Below are 19235 nucleotides of genomic sequence, written 5' to 3'. Positions count from 1 at the left end.
GCTTCAGATGCAGCCTTACTGAGCAGGAGTAAAAATCAAGGAGATCTTAGTCAACCCTGGTACAAGGCACAGGGCTCTGGCAAGGCCATCTCCTGCTGTTCTGAATGCAGTTTTGAAGATGCAATTCTAATCTATCAGTTGCACACTTTGCTAGAAGCAAAGACGCACATTTCATTTAAGAAAGTAATCAGATGGATCGGGAAAGGTCAAAGAGGAATAATTTTGAACCTCTTGCCATTTGAAAAATACAGTAGAGTTGTGAACTCCACCTTCTCAGTAATTTGCCTGGAAAACATCACAGTGCAGTTCTATGCTCCCAGGAGGGTACATAAAAAGAGTCTCATGCCTAAAAGGCCTTGGGAGCTACAGAGCTCCACAGGTGTACTAGAGCAGGACTCTCACACCTGCCAAAGCACGCAGCAACTTGTACAGAACAACACAGACCTTTCAAGCCTTACAATTTTTTATGACGAAAGCAACCTGGTGAGTATTTCTGCAACATCTGAAAGACTTAACTTCAGTGGTCTCAGTCAAAAGTTTTCCTCCCCTGACAGGTTTGACCAGTAAAGGGTACAAAACAGCTGAACATTGCTATCACGAGAATCACAGAAACAAAGCACACATCTCATGCAAAGGAACTGCTAAAGCACAATATATAATTTTCACACCCAAAACAACAAGATATTTCAAGACTACATTGTTAACACGCTGCATAAGAACACTGATGCATTTGGAAGGTTGAAATTTGATCTCATTTGCACTGGCTTCTGCTTTGTTATGCCAAGAGGCAAAGCTCCCTTCCGTCTTTTAATCAAACATGCTACTGTTTTAACTCCCCAGATCAAGCCAGCATGATAAGACTCCTGTAATTTTACTTTCTCTCCTCCCTCTACCCCCCTTATGTTATCAGACATTAATTCTGGGAAGTCTGCTGTGCCATGCCAGCTCTAGTTTAGTAACAATGCTTAACCTTCTCCCCTAGGCTCTTAGAGGCCTTGCAACAGAAGAAGGCCATCCCATGGGCAGAAGGATTAGAGGCACAGTCTGATTCCCTACAGTTTGGTATTCGGTGGTTGCAAGCTTTATAAGGGCCGTTCACCCATGTGAACTATCTTGTGTCTGAAAAAGTGTTATCTCCATGAGCTTCGCGGCAGGGTGGGGCTGCAACCCTAGGTAGTGACATTACAATTTACATTACCTTCTTGCTGCAACACTTAAGTTCCACCAAATATTTGACATTTAGCCAACAAGTTATATGCAGTGTTACTGCATAAGCCCACTTCCCCCTGGAAAGCAGGCTAAAAATATGTAATTTAAAAAAAAATCCAAGAACCTTACAAAAAACATTATACAGATGACAACTGAGTTCCAGGAAACAAACGTACACACTGGTGAAGTACCTTAAACCAGACAAACAGAGGCCAGAAGCAGGAAAGAGACTCAAATTTCCTGACTCTCACAACAAACCTTCAGCTGCAAGTGAACTTCCTCTTCTTTTTAGAGCTAAGTAGGTTGGTTTGTTTTTTTTTCTCTCATTGCAACAGGACAGCATTTTGTTCACTATGTGTTTATGCTGTTTGGTAGAAGAAAATGCTCTCATCTAAAGATCATTTGCAATGTCAAAGGGCAGCAACTCCTCTGCAAGTCTTTAGTCTACTTGTTTTTAATATATGCTACACATGCACTTATATGCACATTTTATAGCGGCAGCTTCAGTACAAACGATTGGTCACAGACTGTGCTAGAGAAAAAACACTGACAACAACTATCCTTTCCAGGCCTGGTGGTTCCAGTTCAGATTTGGCAGGCAAGAGCTAGATGAAAATGACCCTGAAAGCTGTGAATACAATAATCACATTTAAAAAAAGACAACATTTGGATGCAGAGCTACAAGGGAAACTCACTTCATTTACCTGAAAGGAAGGGAAAAAAAAAGCCTCTTGTTAACTTCAGAAAATGCCAGACTGCTCCCATGTGTATTTTCCTCTTTGTCATCACCTACAGTAAACTATTACCTAGTGCTCTTCATGTTACTCTGCTGGGTCAGACTTCACCAGGCTTATCAAGAACAGAAAAGCCACTACCAAGTTTCACTTTCTATTATTATCGTGCTGTTAAGTGCAAGTTCCCCTTAGGAGTGGTCTGCTGAAGGAGGCCAGGGGAAACAGGCAAAAGGAGGACAAACCCCACTCAGACAGGGCAAGAGGAAACATTTGCAAGAATTTCTTGCTATAATGTGGCCTATGTTATAAAAGCATGGCGGAGCCCTGTATTGCATCACTCCCCGTATTTCAATCCATCAATCTTCTAGTAAATATATATATATATATATATATATATATATATACAGAGAGAAAAACGCAGAAGCCACAGAATCACAGAATGGTTTAGGTTGGAAGGGACCCTAAAGATCATCTAGTTTCACAAACACACACCCCCCCCCCCCCCCCCCCCCTTCTTCCCCCTCCACAGGCAAGGACACCTTCCACTAGAGCAGGTTGCTTCAAGCCCATCCAACCTGGGCTTGAACACTGCCAGGGATGAGGCAGCCACAGCTTCTCTGGGAACCCTGTTCCAGTGCCTCGCCACCCTCACAGGGAAGACTTTTTTCCCTGTAAATATGCTTTTATCCTTTAAATATGCCACATTCTTCCATTAGCCTTTCTCTTCTGATATGTTCGTAGTTACAAGAGATTATAACAAGGATTGGCCTAGTAGCAAATCACCCTCAACAGCACACTGCGCTTTTACAACTAGAAATAGAGGGATCAGAGAGATTAATCCTCTGTCCTGGATGACAGGAGAAGCCAGTGACAGCAAAAGCAAATATAAATAGGCAGGGAATGCTCTTTGTCTTGTTACAGCCCCCTCTGGTTTCAGAGGAGGCTCTTCCACCACGAGATGCTTTAAGAGGTCATTATGAATGAAATGAGACAAAGGCATCCCTTTTATAAGCCCTGCAGGAACTAGGAGAGGAGGAATTCCCACTAATAATCTCTGTGATATCACCTTTCCTCTCCAAGGAAGGTAAAGGCCAGGTTCAGCCCCACTGCCAAGAGAAGCACTTACAGTAGCAAGATTTGACTGAGTACTTCCTAGGTGTTTTATTGGTGCTACAGGGCAGGTTGTGCACAGCAATTCTGCTACTTCTTATTCAGTTAATCCTACTCAAATGATCCTCTACAAGGCAAAATTTCCCAAAAGACATGTCTAGAAGTCAGTAACCGTCAGTGCTAGGAGTCATGGCAATTTGTGGACCCCAAATGCTGTCCCCAAGCAAACTCTTGTGTAACAAGGAAGCGGAACTTAAAACCCAACTCTGGCAACAAGAACAAAAGCACATTTCCCCCCCTCTCTCCACTCCCGAAGCTGCAGCGATGTCACAGAGTTATTAGCAGTAAGTCTGAGTGATAAATTATTCTGGTCATTAGAATCAGCAGATCAGACCCAGGGGAAGCCTACCTGTTTATGAAGAAGTGGGGTTTTGTTTGCTTGGGGTTTGCTTTGGTTTGTTTTTCAGCAGGTACTCTCCCCTGCAGGCTCAGTACACACAATAAAGAACTGAAAGGCTCTTTAAAAACAAAGTAGAGGAGTATATTTGAGAGGAAGGCAGGCACCAAGGATTTATATGCTTTTTAAAAAAATCAGCAACTTGGCATGAAACCTTTCATTTTTATTTTTTAACTTCTTTTTTAGTTTGTTAGGCTAGCCCCTTCTATCTTTGTTTCCTTCTCCTCTGTCTTATCCAACTGACTCTGATTCAAAGATAATTCTCATCCTGTGTACAGGACATGACAGAAGTCAAGCTATCTGCTCTGGGAAGAACAGCCAGGAGTATTTTTATTCCCTGTAATGAATCTCTTATCCTTGATGGTGTGTAAACACATGATCTTATTGAAGCCATGGCCAAATCATGGGACAAACTCACCCTCGGGGGTTTGCAGTTACCTGTTAAATGACAATCTAAATCCAATGCCTGCTTTCCCAAGGAGAGACTCACCTGCAGAATACATGGTGACACATACTCTGTCCTCCTTTTGCAGGACACACAGAAACTTTAAGGGGCAGGTATCAAGGCATACCTGTCTGATACATCAGATATACCTACCTCATAATGGACAATATCTATATTCCATATTGATTCTGTCCACATATTCTGCAAGTTTTACAACTGGGATCCTTAAATGAGTCTCCAGGGATAAAGTGCTCACGTACTAGTTAACATCAAACTGTGGAAAATCTCAGCCACAATTTCTAGAATATGAATATTTTCCGCCTATTAAACATATACCTGGCAACAAAATTTTCAGCGAGGTTCAACCAACCACAACATTCTGCCAGGTCAATGGTTAAATTCAAGAGCTACCACTCCCCTTACTTGCCTGCAGGTATCAAAGGTGAACTCCAGAGGGGCACTTATTTTACAAGACAGAGAAGCTTAACAGTCATTTTCATGTACTGTGATTTAAAAAGGCCTAAACCTGATAACCAGATGGACACATAATAAAGGCCAGTCTTCCCCCTGGTCCCTGGGGAAAGAAACTGCAAGTGCTAGAAACTACTGATGTTGCTGCTATAGCTCTAGCTGTTTCTGAACTGTGTGGTGATGAGTTGCATTTAAGAATAACACAGCTCTTAAAGTGTTTCTTTAACTGCAAAAAAGACTGTGCTTCCAAGGGCTCTTGTCCATTCCAGAATCAATAAAAACAATGCAATCTGTTATTTGGCTTTTTTAATGCTTCATATGAATGTGGCTAGATATCTTGATAAAAGACCCACAAATACATTGTGGGAAGCAGTAAAAATCAATCTGTTTTGGAAATGGTGAGTTCTTTGGACAAGTGGTGTTTTCAGTAAAATTCAGACAACAGAACGAGTAAAACTGGCTCTAATTAAGTGAAGAGGGTTTCAAGGACCCAGAGCTGTGAAACTTTACAACAAACAAAGCACACCAATGAAGTTTAATGCTAGCTCTGCTATGCCAAAGCAAGTAGTCATCACATCTTTGCAGTCACTGCACAAGCCAGCAAAACAGAAATCACAATAAACCCTACACAAGTTCTGCCTCACTACTGAAATTAATACAGTGAATTAGACGCATGGCTCGTGTGGTTCACTCAGCTCCTGCAGCAGCTAGCAGTAGATGCCCCAAAGAAAGAATGGGAGCAGACAATAACTGGATACCTCGTTCCCCAGGAAGATTCACCCTCTGATACCCTATGCCCTAGAAGCACAGTTTTTACCAGACTTGTAGTTTTCCATTCTTTGCAGCCTCCTACAGTTTTGCTATTCACTATTTGTCTGCCACATGCAGACACAGTCCAAGTATAATGATGTCCAGGTTGTCTACAAGCACCTTCCTTCAAAGCCTGTTCATTTTCTGAAGTAGCCCATCTACGGCCTCTTACAGGATACTAGTGAGACATTTCTACAGGATCAACACTCCTTATATTTTGGGGGACGGAAGGACAGGCACAACCGGAACAAAACTAATAACGATAATAATATTAGGAATATATATATTAAAATATATATAAGAATTAAAAAAAAAATGACACTTCATTCCTGTTTTCATTTTTCTGGCAAATGGCCATGCTCACTCTACTCTTTACCACTTCCAAAGCTGGCTATCAATAAGCTCCATTGGGGATGACTGCTTTTGAGGGGTTATGCAGGAAAGACGCATAGCAGTAAACTTCTTTTTCTTAAGCAGCAGAATCAATTCAGGACTTGTAAGAACCACCTACTACTCCTTCCTTGAGCGGCATTACTACTGGGAGCTGTCACACTCCTGCAGTGATCAGCCTCCCCCACTAATATCAGTGTCTCCAAAAGCAGTAAGGAAATCACGTTGGCAGAGGAGAGACTTGGAAACATTGCCCTAAGTACGTGTGACAGCCTCAGCAGCTGGGAAGACTGAACCCTTTCACCCATCAACATGAGAGAGCTGCTTGTCCAAAGGTTAGACCTAAAATAACAGGAGGGGGTTTTGTGGTTTTGTTTGTTTTGCTGTTTGGGCTTTTTTTAATCTCATCCTGAAAATATGAAAAGTTCACCCAGTATGCTGAATTAATCTATCTTCGTAACACTTCAGACTGGGCAAAAGCAGCCAGAGAACAAGTGGATTTTCGAGCACTGGAATCATAACCGCCTCATCTGGACACCTCCACCAATTCTGGCCACATATTCATACATTGAGTCATAAAAGGATTGCAGCCTTTCTTCCAACATGACACCCCAAACAGAAAATTGCTTCTTTTCAACTAGTTTACCTCTGTAAGCAAAACCACTGACTAGCAGTAGCTGAAAGCCAAGTTAAAAAAACAACAACAAAAAATCCAACACCGTAGCAATAACATTCAGTGAATTGTGATTTTTTTAAGTTCACATCAGACTGTAACCAAAGTCACACAAAGTCCACAGCACAGGGGCAGTTGTTCAGGCTGCAGCAGTCCTATCAGTTTCAGCAACCATAGCAGAATCAAATCCTGGGGAACATCTCACTTTCCTTGCAACAGGGTTGTGCTGGGGAGTCTGGCAACAAATGGTCTGGGCCACAGCTGAAAAGCTGCCAACAACCCCTCAGCAAGGGGTTACCCTGGGTGCTGGGCACACCCTTGAGCCAGGACCCTCCATGTTTCCAGCAATCCTGGTCCAGAGGAAGCCTTAGTAGAATGCTGCATCAGTGCAAGCTCATCAGTGCTGGCAGATCTCAAAGAAAACATCTTAGGTTTGACACACGTTTTTCAAAGAAAACTTCTTTGAATGGTTCTGACTAGGGCTATTACTGGATCAACCTCAGCCTCATCTAACTGTACTCCAGAACTAATTTCAGTAGCAAAACTTCATAAAGAGTGCTGCTGCTTCAGCTGAAGTATTACTGTCAGACCGGCTCTCCTCTTCCGCCATCTTCCTTCCAAGACCTCTTTCCACCTCCACTCAAGCTCTACCTAAACTGTCCCTGCTATGTTTATGCTGTTGGGTTACCACACATATTTGCTGTGCTTGGAATTCCTTTGCCAACTGCACAGCCTCAGCTGTGTGCCCTCCTGCACTGCAATTCCAAACAAACTGGTTTCACATTGGCACGTTATAACTCTAGCTTTGCTTGCACTTCCAGCCTACCAAAACCAGGAAAAGTTAAACTGTTACAGTTCAGAACAACTCCAGCACTACTCTCTCTGCCAAGTAGCTCCAGGAAGCATAAAAGAACCGTCTGCCGTGAAACTTCACGATTCGTTAGGAACACACTGCGACCAGCACATCTCACGTACCGTTTTACCTCTGGTGTATCTTCCTTCCACATCGCTAACTGAAAGCGAATCGGGGTCCTCCTCCAAATCGGACGCCTGGTGCAAACAGTGCCTTTCCCACCCAGCCGAGCCGCTCCCGGTTTCTCCTCAGCAGCACTAATACCCCAGCGCCAACACGCGCACCGACGAGCCAAGGCTGCGCAAACAAAGAGCCCGGAGGTGGGAAAGCCTCTTACCGGTGAATCAGGTGCCGCTCCCCTAGCTCCCTCAGAGGAACAGCTCTCAACGCTCCGACCGGGGCCCCCGCACCGCTCATCGACGGGAGGTTCCCTTGCAGACCCCTCCCCCACGGCCCGGCGAAGCGACCCCCGCGGCCGTGCTCCCTCCGGCTCTCCCCCGCACCGCTGCCTGTTGCTTGCCGTCGGCACCGAACTGCTCTCAGACAGCGGCTCACCTGCGGCCGGCCCCGCGGACGAGGTAGCGCCCACAGGGGTGGGACGAGCGGCGGCCGCAGGGCAGTGCCCTCCGGCCAGGCGTACCCTGCACCGGCCGAGCTGCACCGAGGGCAGCCGCCCCGTGACACCGCAGCAGCACGGCCTCGCTCCCCGCAGCGGCGTCTGGCCCGGCCTCCCCGCATTGCCGGACCCAGCTCACCCCCCGAGGAGGAAGCGGTGGCGACGACTCCTCACGGCCAGTGCGGCGGCCAAGCCTACCTTGGTGCCGACGGCTCCTCCTCCGGCTGCGACGGCTGCTACTGCTGCCCATACCCGGGGCTGGGGCCGAGGCCGGGGCCGGGCGCTGGCGAGCTCCTGCGGGGCAGGGCAGCCCCGGCTCCCTGCCTGGATGCTGTTTACCGCGGCCGGCCGGACTGCCTGTCAGCGCCCCGCCCCGCCCCGCCTCCGCCGCCGCCGCCGTGGCCCGGAGCAGGACGGGGAAGCGAGGCGGCCGGGACGCGGCTCCCTTCGGCAGGGAGGCTGCCCCAGGCGTGCAGGGCCCGAGCGCCTCCCGGCTACGTTGCGTACGGTACCCTCTGACTTCTAATAGATGGATGTATGCTATAAACCCGAAGACGGGTTATAAGCACCTTCATAAGGTGTTTTGTATGAGTTACGCACCTGCATGTATTGAGTTATCAGCAGATTATGTAAACAGAAAGGTTCCAGTACTAAAACGGTGGCACACTCTTTTGCTATTTTTCACTTTCATTTTGCAAGTAGCATGTCATAGTCATTTCTTCCCAAAGAGAAATCTCAGGAGTCTCATAAAATATGCTGGAATAGATTAACTGCACTACTGGGGTGAATTATACCGGTGGGGGAAAAAAAGCCAAAAAAAAGTGAGACTTCTGTAAGAAAATGCCACAGGAGAAATTTCCTCTGTCCAGAAGTGGTATCTATCCCACTTGAAAATAAGTGAAAAAGAACAGGAAGACAGGCAGCCTCACTGAACGGCTGCTGTCGGTGCAGAACAGACCTGAAAGCAGATGGAAAACAAGGAAAGCTCGTGACTTGACATGCAATTTCACTCACTAAACCTAGTCAAGGTTTTTCATCTCCCAAGTCTGCACTTTTTCACATCAATAATTTACAGGACTCTGGGGAGATGACATTTACCCTTAGGGAATAGTGAGAAATGCATAAAATGAGTAAAGCTACCCCTTTTGAGGAAAAAAAAAAAAAAAAATAAATGTTACTATAGGTTTTCAGAGCAGAGAGAAGCTGGGCTGGAATTCTGTCCTGACATTTCAGTTACGACCCAGCACACTGATGTAGCAAAGGTGGGAGAAGCACCACCCACAGAGTACACATCCCATCTTCCAGGGAAGAGGAGACTATGTCTGCAACTCCTTTTTTGTCCTGTGTAGACTGAAGTTAAAATTCAGATGCTTGGATTGTACCCCCTGATAAGATAGAGTATGGTAACATGCATATATGATGATAATTATGCCCTCTTGATAGGCTGTGTATCGTAATGCTGGCTTGTAAAAAGAATCCTTTTCCATCCTAAGCTATACTGCTGGCTTACCTTGAGGCCATGGGGGTATCTCAGAGGAGGCTTTTTATTGCCTTCATACTCTCCATCTGTTTTGTTGTGGGGTTTATTAACTATTTTTCAGGCTAGGACTGTATCCCACTGTGGGAACAGCATAGTCCGCCAGCCAGTACTATGTGCCATACTAGGAAAGGGGCCTGTAGACGCAGCTGGAACAGAAGTAGAAATTATAGAGAAACACAGTGGAACAGAGGGCAGATTTTCCTGTCAAACTAGAATAACTAATGATTAGGCCTGAAATGAAAGCAGCTGCAGTAAGCCACCAGTACAACACCCTTAATTCTCAAGCGGAGCAAAGTGCCTAAATTCCTTTGCAGAAATAAACCTTCCCTGTGTTTTGCAATTATTACTTGACACTCTGTTTCCCCAGAAAGCTTGTCTAGTACTTTAACTGCAGTTCCTGAGTTAAAAGACTCAGCAACAACCTCTTGAACACAGGGCTGCAGAACTTGGATTAAAGCCTCAATGCTGAAGAGGAACATCCTCTCTGTGTGCCTCACAGCTCTCAGTAGAAAATGCAAACCTAAGCCTTTGCATATGTTCCCCCTCCAAATTTGCAGCTAATTTTAAAAACAGGGAAGAAAGAATACACATGAGCTGAAGGCCAATATTCAGATGGAAGTCTTAAATTCCTCCATCTAGCTAGCGCTGCAGTTCAATCTGACTAGGAGATAGGAGACTTTTAAAAAACTATGGGTACAGAACATCTCCACTTTGCTAATTAGACACCTCTGGCTAAAAGTTAAGGGAAAATCATAGTTGGGGAATATGCACCTAGAAGTGCATGTCACACTTAGCTGAAGATGCTGATGGGTCTGCAGAAAGAGCTGCCCCAGTGCCCTGCACACAGAGCTGGACTGTGAGAATCCACATAGCCTTTGTAGTTGCCATCAACAATTAATTCAGTTTGTTAAAAGACACAATAGCGGAAGTACCTCCATGCTCAGAGGATTCCAGTTCTCTCTAGAAGCAGCACAGATCTAGTATGGTTATTAAGATTATTACTTTCAGAAATACTTGTTTACTCCTTTCAGCAGGAAGACCTGAAAAGCATTACAGGGCAGAAACCCCAAACAGTAAAAAACTATTGTACGACTGTGCCCTTTTTTTCTTTAGTTATGACAATACATACAACAGTTATGTGGAAAAGCATAATTTATTTATTTTTTACCAGATAATTATAAATGATCTTTTTATTCCACACTATCAGTCTGAGCACCTGCATGTTTCCATAGCAACTCCACAATACTTTAGGGGATTACTTTAGAATTCCACTGTGGCTTGGGTCTCCACAGTTATTTAGTTTTTCTGGGGAGAATCTGTTTCCAGATATAAATTGAAACTACTGCTATCATGTATTTAATGAGCTATACCAGTCTCCTATGTTACCGCCGTAAGAAACTGCAACACTTTCTTGCAGCTTTTTGTACAAACCCATGCAGTATCTTATCACTGTAATCAGAACAGCCATTAAGGACTCAGGGCTGGAAGCATCCCCAGTCTTGCAGGGGATCACACTTACTTGAGGTTCTGATGAGAGACTGTAAATCTCAAAAATGCACATTCTTAGAACACCCCTTGCAAAGAACAGGCAGATGGAAGGAAGCGCCTTCATGCACTGAAGTACATACATGCTCATTCATTTCACATGCATGTGTATGTGTCTGTTAATTTAAAATGTGGAGAAACATCTATTAGACTGGATAACAAACACTAAGAGAAAAGAATGCAAGCCTGATGACTAGGAAGTTTTAAATCCAGATATATGCTCACACAGGCAAACATGACATGCCTGCAACCAAGACAGGATGTGTTCCTAAGGCTTTTTCTTTGCTAGTTTTTCTCCAGGTCAGCTCAGTTCCTTTACTTCCTTCCACCTGCGTATTGCATATCCTAAGCTGTGTATTCCCCCATCTGTCCACTGTCTTCTATGAACACTCTTCTGCCAGTAGGTAGAGATGACGGGAATTTCTCCAGAAGTTCTCTAATGACCCCTAGTTTTACTGAGGGTGAGCCCAGGCTCCATTCCTTCCTGCAATGCTGCTTTGCTGATTTCTGTCTGTGTTAGGTGAACAAAATAGAGTCTGATAAGAGAAGGAAAAAGAGGTGCATTAGGGGAAGGTGAACGGAACTGATGTGAATTCAAGTGGAAAGATGAAAGGAAATACAAATAAAGTTTAGATCCTTCCTGAGTGGTTTTAATTCATACAAATCGGATTTCAGGTTCTGACAGGAAAATGAAAGAAATCAACTTACCTCTGTAAGATCTGGATTCCTTAAACCCCGTTACAAATATGCTTCACACAGCATTGTTTTTAAATCTGCTCTATAAGATTGGTGGGAGCACTTTTTGCCATGCATTTTTTGCATTATGGTAAATACATTTCACAAAACCCTGGCCTTGGTTGGCCCTAGAATCACAGCATGGTTTGGGTTGGAAGGGATCTTACAGGTTCAGTTCCAACACCACTGCCATAGACCTTCCACTAGACCAGGTTGCTGCAAGCCCCTTCAGCCTGGCCTTGAACACTGCCAGGGACGGGTCAGCCACAGCTTCTCTGGGCAGCTCTCTAGGATGAGATCATTTGAAACTCATCTCTGGGACAGAGTGGCATCAGCCATTGAAGTCGCACTTGTAAAGGCACAGGAGAAAAAAACATTCCTCCCTGCAAAATAAAAATACTTTTTCTCAGTAGAGTGATGCAAGACCCTTGTATGGTGTGGATTCAGCAATGACTGTTGCCGGCCTTACATACAGCATGTTCAATCAGACATGACGAACAGCCATATGACTACACACCCCAGCAGACTTAAGCGACTCTTCAGTCATGTTAGGGTGCCTTTGAAGACTGACAGGATTTTATACAGCTTTGAATCTGTCTCAGAGCAGATAAGCTTTTGCAGTCGTAAAGCCAAACCCAGGCCTCATAAACGCTGTCCTCTGTGAAAGCGTTACTAGGGATTTTCTCATTATTGAGCCTCAAAAATACGAGAAAGTTTGGCAAATGGAACAAACTGACCTTTTAAGGTAATTTCTCTAGATAAAACTAGGTATGTGTAAACTGGCACTTGGGAAATCCAATCAACAATGTTACCGTCTTACATTTGATCAAGGCTTATAGCACAGTGAGTCATTTAGTATCCAGATAAAAGAAAGGAGAAGTCTTCACCTCAGTCCCTTCTTTGTACCCCAGTAAATTTAATGCTTAGTCAAGGCAGGATATGCACTACCAGAAAAATGTGCAGCTCAGTGACAAGTGATGCATCTCTATGTCAAGCAGTACTGCAGCTGGGACTACAACTCACCATTTTCTTCCCCTACTTTGCAAAAATTAAAAAAAATGTTTCTTCCTCTACTGATGAGAAAATGGAAAAAGGACCTGACCAGTGTGCTGCACTTCCACATTTGTTAATCAAACCACTGAGGAGTGTATAGAAAGTTATTAACTTATTCCCCCAAACCCAAATACACAGAGGTGAAAAGACATTTTCTGAGCCTACCTCTTAGCAGTCGGCATTTCAGTTTTGGCTCTCCCCACTGCAATGAATAGACTGCATGCATCTAACATGCAGATGTGGTAAAGGTGTAAAAATAGTCAGTCTTTTGCTGTGTAATGGAACCAGACATGTTCCTTAAAGTACAGCTACTGTGCTGAACTCAAATAGATGTTCCCCTTACACAGCTTTCCTACCTTTTCTCCTCATACTCTAACTACTGCTATTTATATCCTGTTCAGAGTACAAACAGATTAATAATACTTTCTATAGGATATCCCTTGGAAGAACGATGGGCATATTTTACCAGATGTTATTTTAATTATAATTTTAAAGGCTTCCATTGTTAACAACACCTTGAGCAGCTTAAAGCGTAAATATACAAGACGGGAAAATGGGCAGCAAGGAACTGAAGAAGACAGAAGGATCTCTGAAAGTATACTGCAAAATTAGAGGAGATTCAGAGGACAGCAAGCATAATTAGAGCTCTGGAACAGCAAAGACAGCGAATCATTGTCATAAAAAAGATAAGTGGAGACATGATACAAACACAGAACATAACTGAATATTCAGGAGATACTGTTCTTCCTTTCTCATAACACTAGACCAAATGAATTTCAATTATAAAAAATGGTAGGAAATTCAAAACTACAGTGAAAGAAAATGCTTTTTTTTACATTACACAAATAGATGTAAGACTGGATCTATCGAGATTCAAAAATAGCTTTAGACCTTTGTGGGCCTCCAGATTAATATCATACTATACACTGAGACAGCAAGTTCTTGACAGTTCAGACCGGTCATTAGCATAAGATCCAGTGTTGAAAACAAGTTCCTGCACACTTGGTTACAGAAGAATTCTTCACCTTCTTCTGAAATGTTGTGTTACCTCCTATTCTCGGAGACAGATGCTTTACTGGATGGATCTCAGGCTAATCCAATCTATGCGTCCTATGTTCCCCCAGAAGCAAACTACCTGTAATCACTGGCAAGACAGTCAATGCTAAGAACAAGTCCTGGCACTCAACTCTCAGTCTCAAGACCATGTTTAAAACCAAAGGTAACTCATGATACATCTCTGAGTTGTAACTTTTCACCAGCCAGTGGAGGTTTTTAACAAACCACAACCACAACCCAAATAAGGCCCATTGCAGGCAACAGTTCCAGCACTTGACATTAAGCACAAATCAGATTCACATAAAATAAAACCTAGTCTACTTCTCAAACATCAGTTCAAGTGAAGTAAAAAGACTGCACGCTAATTTTATGGATGGAAAGAAGAAAAAAAAACCCAACTTTTTTTTTTATCATATTCTTTTCTCAAAACAAAGCAAGCAAAATACACAAAACCCCAAAAACACTGGGAAAGAAGATGGGGTGTTTCAAACCCCCTGATTTTGCATTTTAGAAAACTTCAGTGGTTTGTTTCCAACCCGTTATCCCTCTTAATCACATAGCATGTAAATCATACTATTTTCATGATTAACTATTGTTTTGAATTTCTGGTGCTGGGCAGAACTCCTAATTTCAGCGATAACTCACCATGCAGGTGTGGTTAGAATTCATAATCCTTACGTAGCTATATATACACACACACAGTATCGTATGATATATAGTAATCAGCTCTACTTAAGATTGGATTAAAAAGGATTGAGAAAAGACCTTAAAGTGTGGTTTAGGAAAAAATATCTGTTGCTGAAGACTTCTTGAGTTTCAAGGCCAGAATATACAAGGAGGAAGAAGTGGTCCATTTGTTTCAGCAGTTACTGGTATACGCTCCCCACACACCACTGAATTTATTCTTTCGCATCCTCACCCTGTATCCATAAGAAAGCCATATTTATCATTACACAGTATGAAACCATATAGACTGGATATATAGCATACAGCATAACTTAGCTAACCTCTGAAATTCATACCTGCAGGGTTAGTAGGGAGAAATAGATGACGACTCTATATTCTGCAATACATTAAGATTACCTAATAGCTTACATCATAAAAAACAGCATATAATCATACATTTTTCAGGTGCTTCTCCATTATTTTCAAAATTTTTTTAAAAACTTTGGAATTAGGGAAAGGAATTACCCTATTGCTGACCTCCTCGGATCTGTTCAGAGTAGGCTGAACAAGAGTCATAAAAAAATAATCAGTTTTCATTATCTATGGTTTTCTTTGCAAATCTCATTACTGGACAAAACCAAAACTTTTGCCATTCTTAAATGCCACCGCTGCCCTCTGGTGTCTCTCCTCTGCAGCTTCACACAGAGAGCTAATGTTTCAACAAGATCTCTTCCACAAAGTCCCTACCTAAGAGAAAAGTTACGCACAAACTAGTGAACCATGCTTCTAGATGCCGTTCTTCTGCAGACCGATGCCTATAACAACTTCTGAAAAAGATGTGATTAGGCAAGCCTCATTCCAATAAGACACTGCAGAACAAATGAAAACTGTCTCTTACACTGAACATTTCCAATGGAAATTACTTCAAATTAGCCAGAGCACCACTGAAGACTTACAATAATGTGGGAAATACCTTGTCTTCCTGTTTCACGCAGACTTCTGTAGATGCGCAATTAAACTGCTGCTTATGCAAGAACTTTTTATTTCCATTTTCCTTTTTTCTAAAGAACTGTTACAGTAAAGGCAAAACAATGACCCAAGCTAAAATATTTTGCAAGAAATATGCATGCAGTGGCCATAAAACAACATCAAGAAAAAAATTACATCGTTTCATTAACAAGAAACCCAAACATACTGGCTTATTCGTGTGTGTGTGAGTGGTAGAGAGGAATGGCTGGAATAGACAGAACCTAAGCTATAGACACATTGGTAAAGCAAGATGCATGCTGTATTCTGCAGTTTTATTAAACAGTGCATTCCTTTTGATGGCTTTGAAAAATTGCCTTTGAGTTTTTCTAGTAAGATGTAGCAGTAGTCCCAAGAGAAGCTATGTTTGTTTTTTTTTTTTTTTAATTCATGGAATTAGCTGCAGGGAAGAACTTGGCTCAGGGAGTCAATCCACATGTGGCTGGATGACATGGTTTCATCTTTTGAGAGAGAAATACACAGAAAATCTGACACATCCTTCTTGGAAGATCGGAAAGGCTCTGAAGTACAACCTGTTCTTTCATCACACAACCATCTTAGTGAAACTTATCAGATGGAAGGATCTATCATGAAAAATCCTGTAGGATCTCAGGAGGTCTGAAGAGCTAAAGTAGAGGACCTGTTCCTTAATCTGTGGTTGTAAATTCCAATAAGTGGAGTAGTGGATTTCCCCTAAGAGGAAAAATAAGTCAAGCATCCAACCTACTGTGAACAAAGCAATGGGGGAGGACAAAGACCAGCTTCCTGAAATACTCTGCTTGAAAAGGCTACCTGATAAGTAAAGGAATCCACTTTTCACTAATTAGGAAATAAGACAGGCTAGGAATATAAAATAGATCTAAGCCAGACTTTTAATAGCCTAAGAATCATTAGAAATACATAGTTTTTTTTACTCAATTTTGCACATTTGTCTGGTTTATCCCAAATCTTCTCTCAGACTGGGCTCTCGTGGCCTTTGGGCACATGTCACGGCTGAGACAGAACCCTCCTTTTCAAACAATTGCTCTCTTCTGGGAAAAGGGGTAGAAAAGCATTTCTGATTAGTCAAAAGGTTTTGCTTGCAAAACTTTTGGTTTGTATACATGCTCAGTGTGGGTAGGGAAAAGGAGGATAAAAACTAATATTATTAAAAGGAACGTCCCTTTACCTGTGCATAGTCATGCTTGTAACATTCAATGGTACACACATAAATCACCTTAACGTAAAATATAAACTAGGAATTGAAACCAACTAAAGAGAACAGGAGAATGTTTTGACAAAAGTCTGCTGAGAAAATTAATAATTACAGCTCCACATATTAAAAACAAGCGTTACCATCCACAAGATCCAAATGGCTTTAAACACACCTGCTTCACAAGAAACAGCCTAATTTCTTCTGTCTGTTGAGCACATCTGCCTTTTTTTGGACAATAATCTTTCAGCACAATAACTACAGGAAGGTAATCACCTTTTTTAACTGTTTTCCACCCAACACTCCAGAGATTACAAACATTGCAAAACTATCCCAAACCAAAATCAGGGTAAGAACTACAGTTAATCAGAAGCAGCACAGGCTCACACAACTGTCCCATAGCTTCACACAGCTCTCTCAGTTGCGTGAACGTCCTCACATGAGCAACTGTGGCTCAGAGAAAGTGTCAATTCTCTTGAAGATGAACCCGATCTATTTAAAAATTTGAAAAACATGACCCAGTACAAAAGCCACAGGTGGAAGCAACTCCTTATGGACACAAGCAACTCCAAACCCACAACTTGCACCTAGAAAACGATGACCCATTATGAAAGCTGGATGTATTTGAAAAGAAACCGAAGTGTCTAACTCGCATGTAAAAAAGCTAGATTCTTTTCATTTTTCTAATGCAAAGCATTAACAAATATAGCCTTGTCTACAACTGAAAGTTGTTAGCAGAAGGCACCAGCGCAGGGAACTGCAAACTGAATAGACAGGAATTGTAAGCAGACAGACTTTTATCACCATGACCTTCTACAGATTTCAGAGAAAGGAAATACTTCATTCAAGATCCAAAAACATTTCTGAGACCTCTGTGGTGCTTGTCAGTTTGACACAAGAGTCCTGGAAGTCATTCAGTAAGAGTCCAGCCTGGTTCTGCCACACAGGTCCTCAAGCACAAGAGCAGCATGCAAAAAATATTTGACAGGATGGTAGAGAAACATACACCAAAGTCATTGTTAAAATTCCATTATGCAAATGCTTTATGATATAACCTAATTACATGAACAAATACACAAAAGCTAAATATTTGTCTATAGCAGATCCATAGCACCACAGTGCACTAATATTCAGAAAACCAAACCATTTATGTTAAGTTTACACAGTAAACAGTAATTAATCCATAGCACAGTCTAACACATATGGTCTAAATCTATATATATATCCCTATGTGTTTATATTTACATATAGATTACCAACTAAAACAATAAATTACAAATTTAAGTGCACTTAGGACTGTACTGCTGGCTGAAATTAAGAGTGCCCCAGTACTGGAAATGAGAACAAAACCAGAAGAGTTCTGCACACCAAATGTCTGTATTAGGTGTCATCAAATGAGGTATAATAAAAATTATGAGAAGCTACACATGTACAAATTAAGATTATTACTATGTTCTGAAAAGTCTGTGCACTTCAGTACATGTATGCAAAAACAGAGGGTCACAGCTGAGATTTGACTCACAGACTTCTTGCCACACAACTGTTACACAGTCTTCTTAAAAGCAGAGTATGGCTATTCTAATTCACTGCAAAATAATTTCCTGATGTCCTGGGTTCAGCAGTAGCAGTCATTTTTCTCCTTCGTAGTAGCCGGTGCAGTGCTGTGTTTTTGACTTTCAGCCTGGGAACAATGCTGATCACACCAATGTTCTTAGTTGTTGCTCAGTAATGTTTACTCTGACCAAGGACTTTCTGAGCCTCATGCTCTGCCAGGGAGGAGGGGAAGCTGGGAGGAAACAGAGACAGGACACCTGACCCAAACTAACCAAAGAGGTATTCCATACCACAGCACGTCATGCCCACTATATAAACTGGGGGCAGCTACTTGGAAGGGACAGATCACTGCTTGGGTCTGGCTGGGTATCGGTCAGTGGGTGGTGAGCAGTTGTATTCTCTTCCCTTGTTATTTCCCTTATCATTATTACTATTGGTGGCAGCAGTAGTGGTTTGTTATATCTTAGTTACTGGACTGCTCTTATCTCAACCTGCGGGGAGTTTCACCCTTCTGATTCTCCTCCACATCCCTCCGGGAGCAGGGGGAGGAAGTGGTGGGGGAGGAGTGAGCAAGCAGCTGTGTGGCTGAGGTGCTGGCTGGGCTTAAACCACAACACCTGACAATTATGCAAAGTCAAATTAAGTGAAGACAGCCAATACTATTTTAATTGTAATTCTTACCAACTAGGTACTGCAACTACAAAAAAACCAATACCTCTGTTTTTAGAGAGCTGCTGAGCCACAAATAAGGAATTGTTGGGAAAACACCAGTACGCTTGCCCTGTTCCTTACTCCTTCAGCATCAAATATTGTCCCTTGCTAGAGATGAAATAAAAACTACAGGCACTTTCACACTACCTAGCTCATAACAACATGTTTTCATACTAGGTGCAACTCTGCTCAGCAAGAATAAAACTAGACTTCACACACACAGTGTGTATATCTTTTTTCCTTATTACTGCCCAAATTAATGATTTTGAATTTTTTTCCCCAAGGTCATCATGCTCTGAAAACTCCAGAAGGTTTAAGCTGCATGTGGAATGCATGAAATGTACTTCCTCCAAGGATGAGAATTCTTCAAGTTAGCTCTCTCCCTTCTA

General features: G+C 42.5%; 1 protein-coding gene across 2 annotated transcripts in view; it reads right to left on the bottom strand.

Annotated features, from left to right (window-relative positions):
• MARCHF8 (membrane associated ring-CH-type finger 8) overlaps positions 1-7486 on the bottom strand; it is a 96799-nt gene extending 89313 nt beyond the window's left edge. The window contains exon 1 of one of the 2 annotated variants that reach the window (XM_057401084.1): positions 7283-7486. The gene's annotated coding sequence lies outside the window, so the exon portion shown is untranslated. Of the gene's footprint in view, positions 1-1913; positions 2085-7282 lie in introns of those variants that run through there. The other variant, XM_057401086.1, reaches the window with a different exon arrangement.
• Between the last annotated feature and the right edge of the window lie 11749 nt (positions 7487-19235).

This window comes from Pezoporus wallicus, unplaced genomic scaffold (assembly GCF_028554395.1).
Source record: "Pezoporus wallicus isolate ANWC-B61680 ecotype Strahan unplaced genomic scaffold, APGP_CSIRO_Pwel_v1 contig_5524, whole genome shotgun sequence".
NCBI classification, from domain to species: Eukaryota; Metazoa; Chordata; class Aves; order Psittaciformes; family Psittacidae; genus Pezoporus; species Pezoporus wallicus.
The sequence above is the reverse complement of the archived record's forward strand: the minus strand, read 5'-3'. Positions and strand labels throughout refer to the sequence as shown.